The sequence below is a fragment of the Meleagris gallopavo genome, chromosome 1 (assembly GCF_905368555.1).
Source record: "Meleagris gallopavo chromosome 1, MGAL_WU_HG_1.1, whole genome shotgun sequence".
NCBI classification, from domain to species: domain Eukaryota; kingdom Metazoa; phylum Chordata; class Aves; order Galliformes; family Phasianidae; genus Meleagris; species Meleagris gallopavo.
This window is the reverse complement of record NC_139404.1, coordinates 89435895-89449720: the sequence shown is the minus strand read 5'-3', so window position 1 is coordinate 89449720 and position 13826 is coordinate 89435895.

Here is a 13826-nt window from a genome sequence, read left to right as displayed (position 1 = left end):
TCAATTCTTTATCCTCTAGAATATAGCTTTACAACAAACTTTCCATTACAGGAAATAAGAGGTTGAAACACAAATCTCACCCAAGCTCCACTCAGAGGACAAATCATATGAACTTAAAATCCTGAAAAGAGAAACTACTTATCGAATGTGAAAATACTTATCGAAGGAGGAGATCTATTGTACTACTATGCAAGCTTATTTCAGTTCTTGAGGCTTATCTTAGTGGCAGTTAGATTCAGATAAACTCCTTGGACCGCATTAAAACTGAAGCTCAGGATGAACATATTTGAAGTCATAGATCTAAGATATGCAATTGCATGAAAATATTGTTTCCTAGCCCTGAAAACAAAAATCACAATTTCCTTCATTACGTAAAAATGAAACGTGAAATTGTACACTGACTTCAGACTCTCTAATATCATCTATCCACACTATGAAATAAGTGTTATGGCTTTACTGCTGCAATGAACTTGGCTCTTGAAGGGTCAGTGTAGGATGGACTGTGATGCACTGATGCATCCTTCTGAGTTAGCTCATGTTGTATTGGCCACTGTACTCAGAAGGTGGAAAAAGCAACAGCTCTTTTCCTGGCAGGAGCCATGAATTCCACAGAAAGATACTGTATTCTCAGGATGTTGAGTGTCTTCCCTTGACTTGGGGTGAAATCACATTTTCATTCTTGAGTGTATTATTTCCTATATTTCCTAATAGGCAGTTCAGAGTGAGCTCACTCACAGTGATGTTTTGGGGAAAATAAAAGGCAACAAATTTTTAACTGAAAATAAGAAGGAAAGACTGTTAGAAGAAAAAGGTCTGTGTTTTTGATGTAGTCTAACTATGATACATGAACAGGAAAAACCCTAAAATAAAACAAGTTTAATCTCAACATTCTTAAATTGGCTACAGAGGCTGACTGCAGCCCCATGTAGATATTGGTTACCATAATATTTGATACCTTAAAATTGTTAATGAATACATCTTTAAAACACCCTTGGGAAGACCATGAAAAAGCATGTGACATTATAGGTAGTTGTGTGTGGATTTAGAATGCTCTTATAGTAATGCCTGAACAACTCTACTTCCCCATAAACTGAGCTACTGAGCATCTGTTTCTTTTACATGGATATATATGACGAGTATTAAAAAACTTATATTTATTTATTGCCTTTTAAAAATTTCCTGGATGTAGAATGGACAAAGTCAGGAAGTCTCTGACAATATGATGATTAAAAAATGGGACTCTAGGATGCAGACAATTCTTCACATTGCTTGATTCCCAAAAAGAGGACTCTACGACCATCTTGTTGACCATGGGTGGCAACGTACCAAGAACATATGTGTATTCATTACAGAGATAAAAAAAAGACTTATTCCACTGGATATTTCAGTTATTGCATGAAAGCCAAAACAGTTCTGACAGTCTCTATTTCATTATTCTTGACCTTTTGCCTCCACTTCCCAGGTTTACTTAGATTGTTTTTTCTCCCCATTCTGTGTTAATTTATAGTTCTACACTGAACCTCATTCTTGATCTGTAGAAACAGATGTGCTGGGCTTTGCCTGTCCATTTGAGTGATTATGATTATTCAGGATGAAATTTATTTGAGCAGAGGCCACTGTGATTATGCCAGCATGATTTGGGTAATGATTATAATGCTTAATCTTGAGTTCGGACCAAACCCGCAGAAGTTTTATTCTGCTTGAATGATAGAAATCATCTGAATGCTAATGTCTCAAATTATTTTTTACCTCCAATTTCATACAAGCATATTCAGAATTTCTAGTGAAATTGTCTACAGAAGTATTATGAACAAATGACATCTTGATATCAAAGCAGGAGGCAGAAAAATGCCTCCTGTATTCACGTCTGGTTGCTGTCTGTAAAGTTTCTGAGGCTTGCAGCTACTATCACTATAAAAAAAACAACAACAAAACAGCACAGGACTGAGAAGGAATCAGAACATTTTTTTTCTTGTCCATATAGTACCACAAATATTAATCAGCTTCCAGTTGCTCTTACAAACTTGTATGTACAATATCTAATACTGTCAGTATATATTGTGTTCACCAATTTGGTTTGTAGTGCGATTCAGCCCTTTGTTTGATCTGTTTTTTTTTTTTTGTTTGTTTGTTTGTTTGTTTGTTTTTGTTTTTTTTTATATGAGGAAATAAATAATAATAATAAAAAAAAACTGAGCACAGGGAGCCAAAAGTTAGAACTCGCAATCACACAGCAACAAAAAATCAGAGTATACAGGAGTAGTGTCCCAAAGACAGAAGAGGATTATGAGGATGAGCTGAGATACCATCTGGATTGAAGCTCCTCAGCATTTATTTTCTTGATCTCATTAGCAAGCATCATAAATCACCATGAAAGACATGAATTAAGACAAGGCTGCCTGCAGATAGAAAAATTAATCTGTTGAAGTTAAAAGCCAAAATGCAACTCTCTGACAGGACTAAGGTTCACATAACATGTTTTGTATTGTGTTCATTTTGCAAAAAGCAAAGTTACTAAATAAATTAAAATGGAATTTTCACTAAGCTGGAATTGACATTCTGAATGAGTCTTCAATTCATTAACAAATTAATCATATTCCAGTTTTTAAAATCAATTCCACTGAAATTGTATATTGAGAGAAACCCTAAGATCTTGATATAAGAGTGAGGTGAGGCTGAGTCTGGGATTCTGCTGAAGCTCATGAACTGTCCATGAAAGTCTGTTAGAACCATGGCTTCAAAATATCATGAGAATGAATCACAATTCTATTACTTATCATAGCTGAAGGAGGAGGCATGTGATGCGCTTATCTCTGTAGCATTAGTCACCAAAAAATTTCCTGTGGGGCTGTGTTCATTCCTTGCCACGAAAAACTTGGTGAATATAAAATAGCTGACAAAAGTCATTTTTAGTATTAAACATTTTAGAAATTACCAGGCGATGCCTCATTTTCCTTTTAGGCTTGATGCATGCAGTGATAAAGAGGAGAATAAGAGAAGACAACAAAGGAATTTTAACATTAAAATACATAGGTAGTGCCCTAGTTTGTTTTTCCAGTTCATCTGATGATTAATTATTCTTCTTCTATCTTTTGAATGTTAATTGTTTTTTTTATACGTTGTATGACATGAAGTTATCCAGAAAACATCAATACCAAAAGAAATAGTGAATAGTACAGTGTAATTATGCCTCTGTGAATTTCTTAACTAGACCTAAATTTAATTGCACATTGTATAGTACTCAGAAAGATTCTGTAATTCTTTGTTAGAAAAAAAAGAAGGCATTGACTATTCTGTGTAAACAAAAATTCCTTAAACATGTTATAGAAATAGCCTGTTAATTTCGATAGTTAATCCAAATATCTTTTTGTGACCCATGCTTTTATGTATTAACATTACATAGATTATTGCATTGGAATTTTAGCATTTTTTGATATCAAATCTGAGGATTAAATGAAAAAAATGGCAGTTGTTTGGGAAATATCTGAGTCTCTGAGTTCACTGGAAAGAAATATGCAAGCACTCTCATAGCTGTTTTGTATACATATATATTAGGGACTTTCTTGTCAAATATCTCTGTTTTCCCCAGTTTACTTTTGGTTCTTTTCCCGCCCTCTAACATACATATTCAGAAATTGCACATCTGAAGCTTCACAAAGGCATTCACCTGAAGATAGAAAAATTTTAAATAAATTATTCAAAAGTTAAGGAGGTGTTTGCCTCTCTCATGCACTTTTAGTGTTTGCCTCAGAGGCCAATAGAATTATTGATTTTGTAGAGAAAGAAACCTCTTTGAAGACTTGATCTGACCTTCTGCATAATGTAAGTCATACAATTTCACTCTGAACTGAACTCTCATCTTTTCCATTGGACAGAATTTTATGTAGAAAAAACTTCAGTTTATCCTTTAGATAATACATTAGTTCATCGTTTTGAGAAAAAAAAAAAAATCAAAACATAAATGCACTGAGGTGCTAATTAGTGTACTACCTCCTTTGATGAACTGGTCTGATTACTTAATGCTTAATATTTTAGAAATTGCATCAAGCCTGGATTTGAAGCTTTTTGCCTTCAGCTGTTCATTTTTAGAGCCTTTCCCTAGTAGGTCTCTTATGGTTCTAAATCTCCAGTGCTCTTTTTAGTACTTCTAGGAGAAAAATGAGGAGACTGTTGTTTAACCTCTGTTTATCTATACTCTGAAATGTCATCTTCAAAAGTATTGGTTTCTCACAATCTGGACAGCACGCAGACGGATCTGGAGGAAGCATGCCAGCAGTGTAAGTTCCCCTCATAAACTTGACTGATTTCCCTCTGGTCCTTTTTGTAACTCTGCAGCTGCACAAGACAGATGTCTTAGTGAATGGTCACAGCACTATAGCTTTGGGGGACCATGCAGTATGGGACTTATGAAAAGCTATTCTTCTACTGTGATATTCTGAAATATTCAGATTTTGGTCTGAAATTAGATGAAATGCTAGTGGAAAATAATATATATTTGTAATATACTATCATAATGTTTAGAAATACAAGTATTTCGATGAGTGCCTGACCCAGAACCTAGTCTTATAGTCTTGTATGCTATCCACACTCTTGGCTTCTGAAACCTACTGACAGCACAAGGCTGGGGAACACCAGCCTCATAAAGTGAATCTGAGTTGGTGTTCTGATGTGTGTGGTAGATAGGGTTTCTCCAAGCTATGCAAGAGCTGAAGACTGAGAGGGGGAAAATAAATTAGCAGAGAACATCAGAGAACTGTGTTGTAGAAATGGACTTTCTGTTGTAACTCACTGTAGAGTAAATCTTGATTTTTTAATTTTTTTCCACTGGAAAATATATCAACACTCACAGTCTCAACTGGAGGACTTTGAGTAACACTGGAGATCAAGGAATAGCCCAAACCCATTTCTTTATTGAGTGCCTTCAATTTCTTGTAGTCTGTCCTGTATAAGATTTTTGATTTTTTGAATGGAAGTGCTTAATATTTAAAATGTTTGATTATTGCATGAGTTGTGTGAGTTTTGATGCTGCCTGCTGTGAACAAAGAAGCTGAGTAGAAAAAGGTTAGGCTCAACTTTCTATGATTAAAATCAAACAACAGTAAAACAGAAATCTTCCATGAGGTAGAATTATCTTTCCATACAACCCAAGCTTGGGCTTTCTGAATACCACGGTTCCTCTAGTTAAGCCAGTTAAGATAATTAAATTCAAAGATGCTTGCTCTGACACACTGAAGGTCAGGCCCTTGAATGTAAGAAATTGCCTCTGTGCTGTATAGTCTGGTTTATGCTGGGATTAGAAATAGCTTTGTTGTAGACCCAAGGAGGCTGAGAGAACATCGATGGAATGCTGAGCTGTGTGAAATGCATGATTGGATACAGCTATGAATGTGGATACTGAAGTGCTCATCTCCTTTATTATCTTCATTTTGTTTTTAGGAGTTGCATTAATAGTCAACAAGGTTGTTTGCCAGAGGTTAAATTAGAATCAGTCATCAGCCTGCAGTAAGAGGCAGAGGTGTTTCTTGTTCTCAGTGAAATTACTTTGCAGCCCAAACTAACATCAGGCTATAAAGCTAAGATAATCTTATGGTTTGTATTGTAAAGCCCTTTATTATTTCTTTTATTTTTTTTATTATAACTGCTCTTACCTGGTCTCTGTTAAAGTCCACTTGAGAATTCTCAGTGCTTTATTTCTGGTGTAAATTAACACCAACTAATATTCAAAGCACTTAGACTCAAAGAGTTCGCATTGTTCTGTTCATACATGGTCAAGGCAAGAGGACCAAGTTTTCCATAGGTACCACTGTCATCTTTGCAGTGTTTGAGGTAGGAAACTTCTGCAATTTTGATAGTGATGTGAGACAGGGATTTGATCCTAAAATGTGCTTAGATTCCCCACTGGTTAACAGCTAAAATTTGCATTGTCACCTGTAAACTTTTTCTATTGAAGGAAAAATATTGATGTTAATGGTATCTATATATCTGTAAATTCATCCTCTCAGTACTTATGTATTGTAACAACTCTCTATGAAAGAGGCCACATCCTAATGGTAGCCCTGTGAGGGATCAATAACAGCAGCAATCCACATCATTTTTAAAAGATAGTAAAAAATGGTTGGCATAAAAATAATTTGTAATGAAGGACAGCTGTTGCTAATATGCAATCATTTTATAGAAAGGCTGGGTAGGATGGGAATGTGCGTTTCACGACTTCAAAAAAAAAAAATCAACACCAAAAAAACTCACATCTAAGTACTTCATTCTCATTGCTTAAATCAGCCAATTTTCATGAACCTAGCTGAGATCCAAAGTCTTCATAAGTACTCAAGTTTTTAACATCTCAATGGAAAACATCTTAATCCTTTGCATTACCAAACTCAGTTTGTGCTGCTTCCACTCCCCAGGTGAGTTTTTCAGGAAAGACACCTGTGACCTCAGTGTTAGCACTTCATTTTAAAAGTAGATGACTCGGTAGTACAGGAACCTTAAACATTTTCATCTTGTAATGAGTTAGTTCAGAGAAACCCTGGACAGTAAGTGACTGAAGGAGACACTGACCATTCTCCATGACTCCACATTTTTGGGAAAGGTTTTTTTTAACATAACAAATGCATCTCCTGTTACCCATGATGGGACAGGATGCTGGTAGCTGAAACTGTAGCAGTTGGAACCAGCTTGTCCTGTGCACAGAAAACTATACAGTGATAATGAAAAGCAAAATTCTCCCAGAGAAATGTGTCAAAGCATTAATGCCCTGCAGTGCAAGATGTTGTTACGGACAGAAATAAGCAATTCTCATCATGTCAATATAAGGACTGGTGGGGAAGGAATGGCATAAGATGGGCTGACTAGTTATGCAAAAGTTTAACAGAATTTCTATTGCGTACTAATAGTGTATTAAACACAGAGTAAGTGAGGAATGCCAGACACTTAACACCTCATGCTTTGCTGATAGTCAAAGTAGTTTTCAAATTAAAATAATAAACCAGGTAAAAAAAAATCTCGACCTTTTATTTTAGTAGCACGCATTTCTATGACACTTCTTCATTTTATATTGCAAGGTAGAATCAGTGGGAGATCTCATTCTGTGCTGTATACAAAAGACTGCTCCTGCAGGTTTATGAGCTCAACTCCACTGATCAAACAAGGTCATGGTAAGCACTCACACTTTTAAGTACTTTTATCAGAAAGGTAGATCTAGATCATATCAGGCTTCCCTATTCCTAGTTAAAAGAGATTTTTAGCATAGATGTGGAACTCCACACCACCAGAGTTAGGCAGTCACCTGGCAGCTGAACTTCAGGGAAACTTTCTGCTGAATTTACTTTTTGCAAAAAAAAAGCATAAAGGGCAGTTGGACACAAAGCAAGATGGGCATTCTGCATTTTCATGCTGACATTTGATAGTAAATAAAAACAGCTGAAAGTCTAATGACCATCCTATTTGTAATAATGCTGCTTCGCCAGAAGAGTATAAGATGATAAGCCCTGAAGCAGATGCAGGATATGGATTCTCCATGCTTGCAGAAATTCAGAAGCAACAGGGCAAGATGCTGAGCAATATGATCTGTTTTTGAAGATAGCCCTGCATTAAGCAAGTTGTTGGACTAGAGACCTTTAGGCATCCCCCATAACCAAAACCTTTCTGGGTTTCTGTGTGAAGGAGATGGATCAAAGAAGTGTTCTTTGTTCAAAGAAAGCAGTGTCAGTTATTGGGTATGTTTGTGTCTCTGCTTAATTGTGGGAGCATGGGTTGGAAGGTGCAAGATCGACTTCTCGATAACAGTATGCTGGGGTTCTGACAATATTTACTTCTGTCTTTGTCACTGATGCAAGATTAGGAAGAACAAGAAAAAAATGTAAGCAAAGCCACTGCCTATGTACCAACAATAATCAGAAGCCCCTGATCTCTGTCTGAGAAAATCCATATGGATTAGGTAAAGAAAAAGCTTTGTACTGGAATTTTATGCAGAAGAAATTGTCCCAGTGAAGTCAAAAGGACTGCAAAATGGACTAGATGTTTGTTTGTACTGAGGCACTATGATGAAACATCTTAATATGTACCAAAGTAGTTCAATTTTAGTTAAGAAAAATTATTTTGAAGGAATATGTGGGGAGACATGGTTACAAACATGAAACCTTATGTGGTTTTGAAAAAAACAACCAGCAAGTTATTCCCTTCTAATATATTTTAATTTCAATTTTTTTTTTTTTTTTTTTTTTTTTTTTTTGCAATTAGTTTTGTTTTCATTTAGGCAAAATTATAGTGGAACTCCCCATGATAATGAATATGACATGCACATTAATATAAAATGAATTCCTTATGATCAGTATTACTCTAGCAGATTCAAAATGAATTAACAATGACAGGATAGTCAAAACAAAGTAGAATCACAGTCAGTTAAAGGCATAACATGCTGTTGATGACAACATTAAAAAGGAACTAGAGAACATTCAAAATTTATAGCAGAAGTAAATTGTAGACTTGAGTACATAGTTCTTTCTGTGTTTGGTTTTCAGCTGGAAGAGTTGGAAAAAAATCAATTATTGGCCAACTTAATGTTTATCTTCTTATGCTACATAATACAATTCTGCTGTTTTTCTCCATTTTAAAATATATCTTAATGAACTTGGTAAATTGTTTGCGTTGAAGAAGCAAAGCATTTCACTTCGTCAGTTTTAAATAAGTTTAGCTCTTCTATTAATAAAGAGAAATGCATTGAAATTTCTTTTTTCTTTTTTTCTTTTGGTAAATATACTTTTTTTTTTTTTCTGCAGATGATTCTCTGGAAATAAATCAGAATAAAGTGAAGCTGTATAAAGCCGTAGTTCCTTTTGCATTTTCTCTCTTGAATATTTCTTCCTCATTTTTATAGTTAATGTAGCTAACAATTGATGAAAGTTTGGAAATAAAGATTAGCAAATAATGTGTATAGCTTGCATTTTAACAACTCTTAGAATGCTTATCCTTCTTGTCACTAGGTAATACTTTGCATTGTCTCCTGTAAACTTTTTTTTGTACAAACTCTAATTCTCTGGAAAATAAATAAAAATAGCACAACATACAGATGTGTAAAAGCTAAAATAAGTGCTAGCATGATTAGTTATGTATTCTAATTAATCTGATTACAGACACTGATAAGAAAGATTAATGAAGCCTTGATGTTTTCTTAACTAAAGTTATTTTTTGTTATAACTGGTGAGAAAAAAAGTATCTAATTCTTGTTTAATTTATCCTTTTGATCTTAGCAATACACAGAGGAAACTGTTGTTTGGTGGTTTTTCTTATATTTTATTTCCTCAGATAAATGTGAGCAAGCAGTTCTTCCTGGCAAAGCATCAGTTCCTTCTGGGCTTCAATTCCTTTTTGCTCAGAAATCAGTTTCTTTAAAATTCTGCTTTTTTTGCTAAATGAAAATAGAAGCCAAATTTTCAATTCTTACGGAGAATATTTCATTTCTTCAGATTTATTGTTTCAGAAAGTTCATGTTTTTCATTTTTAATTTCAAATCTGATATTTCAAACTCCTCAATGAAATTAAGTTAAATTATCTCCTTATTGTAAAAATGGGGGGGTAAAGTCATCCTTTATCTGTTCAATTTGTTGCCATTCAGTGCCATTGAGGTAACCATTCTTCCTCTATTAAGAGACATGATAAATAGGAGCATCTCTACTCCATTTGTCTTTTTTGTAACATTCGTTACTCTGTAAAGTTCTGGTTTGTCCTCTCCTATTTGTCTCATCTACAAACATCTCAATTTTAGTATGCTTATTTCTTATGGGGGAACTTTTCTCATGCCTCTAATTGTTTTTGTCATCCGTCAGTGAACCTTTTGTATCTTAGAAGGAATGTAACAGAAGGAAGGTGACCAAAACTTAACAAAGCATGATTCCAAGGAGGCACTGTACGTTACAATAACTTTTAATAGTGATTTAATAGCAGAATTAAAAACATCTTTTTCTATGCTCTCATTTGCACTAATATCAGGAAGGATATTTCCAAAAAATAAGTTACTTTCTAAAAGCTTTATAAAAATATTCAAAAAGATATACAAATTCATTAGAAATGCTGCAAATTATCACCTTTCCTGCATCTCCCCAAATAGCATAGTTTTAGGAAAATATTTTTCTCACAGTTTGACTATGAGTCCTTTGAATAGCTTGTTCAGTAGCTAGTTGTAGAATCATGCTATGGCAGCCATTCTGCAACATTCAACATTCTGACACTGGTACTGTTCATTCTACTGTAGAATATGGTAATCAAAAAGACTCTGATGCACTGGTAGAAAATAACACTCACAAATACATGTATTTTCTAGTGTAACTAAAGTAAATTCTTCCTCTTTCCTCCTTCCCTCCCTTCCCTTTCCTCTCTCCTCTCCATCCCTCCTCTCCTTCTCTCCTTCCCTCTTTCCCTCCCTTTCTCCCAGTGGAAAAACCTGTTTTCTGTAGTTTTTGTTTCTCAACTGAAAGCAAACTATTTTCATAGTTGGGCAGCTGTTAAAATACTATGAGCTATTATCTGTGAAAATAGAATAACTGACTTCTACAGAAGGCAAAAAAATTCAATTGGGCAGCTATTATCACGAACTCCTAGAACAGTCTGTGTTGTAAAGGAACCTTAAAGTCACCTAGTTTCATCCCCCTGCTATGGACACCTGGCACTAGACCAGGTTGCCAAAACTCCAATCCACCATGGCCTTGAGCTTCTATGGGTACTTTACCACCTTCACTGTAAAGAACTTTATCCTAATGTCTAATAAAAATCTACACAGTTTTAATTTAAAGCTTTGACTCCTTGTCCTATTACTACACTTCCTGATAAACAGTCCCTCCCTAGATTAGGTAAGCCCCTCGGGAGGCAGAAATGAGGTCTGCCTGAAGCCTTCTCTTCTCTAGACTGAGCAAGCCCAACTTCCTCAACCTTTCTTCATAGGAGAGGTACTCCAGCTGTCTCATCATCTTTGTGACCTCCTCTGAACCTGTTCCAACACCTCCATGTATTTCTTGTGCTGGGGGCTCCAGGCCTGGATGCAGTACTCCAGGTGGAGCTTCATAAGGGGCAACAAGGGAGCAATCACTTCCCTCTTCCTTCTGGCCACCTCAGTGTTGATGCAGCCAGAATGTAGCTGGCCTTTTGTGACACAAGTGCAGACTACTGGCTCATGTCAAGCTTCTCATCCAGCAAAATCCTCAAGACTTCTTTGCAGGGCTGTTCCCAATTCATTCTCCACACAATCTGTATTTGAACTTGAGGTTACCCTTATACAGATGTGTGATCTTGCTGTGGTTTGCACAGGCCCAGCCCTACTGACATATAAGTAAGGTGCCCTGTGTTACTATTGGAGACCCTGATACTCAGGATAAAAATGAAAAAAAATCGAAACTATACATAGGACTGCTATCTTGAAGTGCTTGTTCTTGAAGGAAAAACAAGGATAAAGTGCCCTTGTGAAATACCATGAAATTTGGGAAGAACAAAGGAAGGATAGGGGGTATTTGCAAAAGAAGATAAAGAAAAAGCTGGGAAGAGTTTCAGTCACAAGTATCTGACTGAACATACTTATCTTGCAGGTACATGGCAGGAAATTCTAGCTTAGTACCTGTGTGTAAATCTTGTTTGCTGGAAAAAACAGAGTGATAGACTTTACAGGATACAAAGATAATTCTAGTTGGAAAAAAAGAGCAATCTCTGAATCCAGAGTACAAAGTATGTATAAACAAAGGAAACTAAGAGCGAATGACCTGATAGGTGAATCAAAAAGAACATGAACCCGGAGTGTCTCAGCAAACGGGAAAAGAAGGAAGGGCTCACTAGCGTTGGAATACAAGGATAAAAGAGGGGCTGTGTCTTCCAGTACTTTGAGAGACCCCACAGGGGTATGCCCAGTGGACTCTCCCTTTATTTGAATAAAGAAAGCTGAAGACTGTCCTGTCTCTTTTTGAGATAAGGATAATTGAGCAAACTTATTGGGGCAGAAATTTTCCTGCACAGGAATATCTCTGGGATGAATTTTCCTTAGAAGCCATCTTATTAGTCAATTATAATAAATATACAAAGTTATCTAACTTCGTATTCTACAAAACTAGCATTTTATACAGGTAGGATCTTGAACTTGAATCATGCAGAGAAGATTGGTTCCTTTTAATATGAAAAGATATCCACTGAATGCAACACTGTGTTGTCAGGAAGAGGTTTATAAATCTTTCTCAGGAAGAAAAAGAATTGGAAAGGAGAATAGGGAACAAATGAACACTACTTTGTTCTATGGATTTATTAGCAGGCTCACATGGGAGAGGCTGTTGCCATTAATATTAGTGTTGGTCAAGTAAGTGCATTTATTTTTATTTTTATTTTTTTTCTTTTTGGCATAGGAGTCTTGAGCGGAGCTAAAGGACATTAAGGGACATCTGCTAATGTGCCTGCAGTGGTATAAGGTTAAAACACTGGCCTAAGAAGTAATGTTTTGTTAAATAAAACACTCTGAGTCTTTCCTGAGATATTTTGTGTATCTCTGCTCGATGATTGAAATTTGTTTGTTTATACAGCACTAGCTAGACAGTAAGCAGGGCAATGGCAGAACTGAAGGCTGAGCTGCAGACCATGTTACTGACCCATGGCAGAACTGCTGCTGCTGTGCTACCCTTCAAGGGTAGTATAGCTGCCATAAGGTTCCACATGTGCTTTGGACCTTTCACAAATTTGGACTGCAGAACTGACCTTCCTATTCCATCATTCTCATTCCTCAATATTCAATCTCCTTTACCTCCAATTGTGTTACAAAATGATGAGCCAAAACAAACAGATAATTAAATAAGTCCAAATGAGGTGCAAACAATCATTTTGCTTTCAAAAGTGCACTTTAAAGAACAGCTTTGCTGTTGCAAAGTAGCCATTTGTAATAAAGCTGCAGAATAATCACTTTCGAAATGGAAGCCAATGGGATCCAAATTGATTCATCTGACTGTAGAACTGCTTGTAGGAGAATTTTTCATTCTCTGGTGACTTTTCATAGTGGAGCTAATTAACATTTTAGAAGTAATTGAATAAAAAAGTAAGCTTCATGAACACAGTAAAATGAAGTCATTTAACTTCTGTAAGTAGTCTTCCTTTGGAAAAATCCTGTGTGACCTCTCTGACACTTAAAGTAATAAGGATTGCTTTTGTGAATAAAAGTTGTGAAGTGGGGCCCTGAACATACATTAACAAGACCTTGTATGCATGTATACCTGAACATTGCAGGGCAGTAAAACCAAGTGTTACGTCTACTATTTCTGTAAAGCATAAAATGTATCTCTAGCTCTGTTGAGATTATACACAGAAAGTGAACATCATTCCTTTGAAAGGTTTCCGGTAGGAATTCAGTGCTGTAAGAGTTGTGTACATGTTAACAACTAATTAAATGCAGTTAAAGAAGGTTGGTATATTGTGGTGCTTTGTGCTGAAACCTATCGATTTTCATATGCCAAAAAAAAAAAAAAAAAAAAAAAAAAGGAAAAAGAAAGGAACCGCATTGTCCTCTGGTTGTCCTGTGGATGGCTTACTGTTATGAGCCAGGTTGCAAGAATCAAGTTTGATTTTCTTTTATTTCTTCTAGAGTTAATAGCATTAGATTGTCTTTTTTTTTCCCCCCAATGAATTGTAGATATAGCTAAGCCAGTACCATGCGGTATCCGGTCAATTTCCTCTTACTAAGATAATTCTGTTCAGATCCTTTCTAATGCAAGTCCTCATTAAGACAGATAAATATTAAGAAAAAAAGTATTGATTTGAATGCATAAACATATGAATAAAGCCCATTCAAGGTAATCTCATTTTTTTTTTTT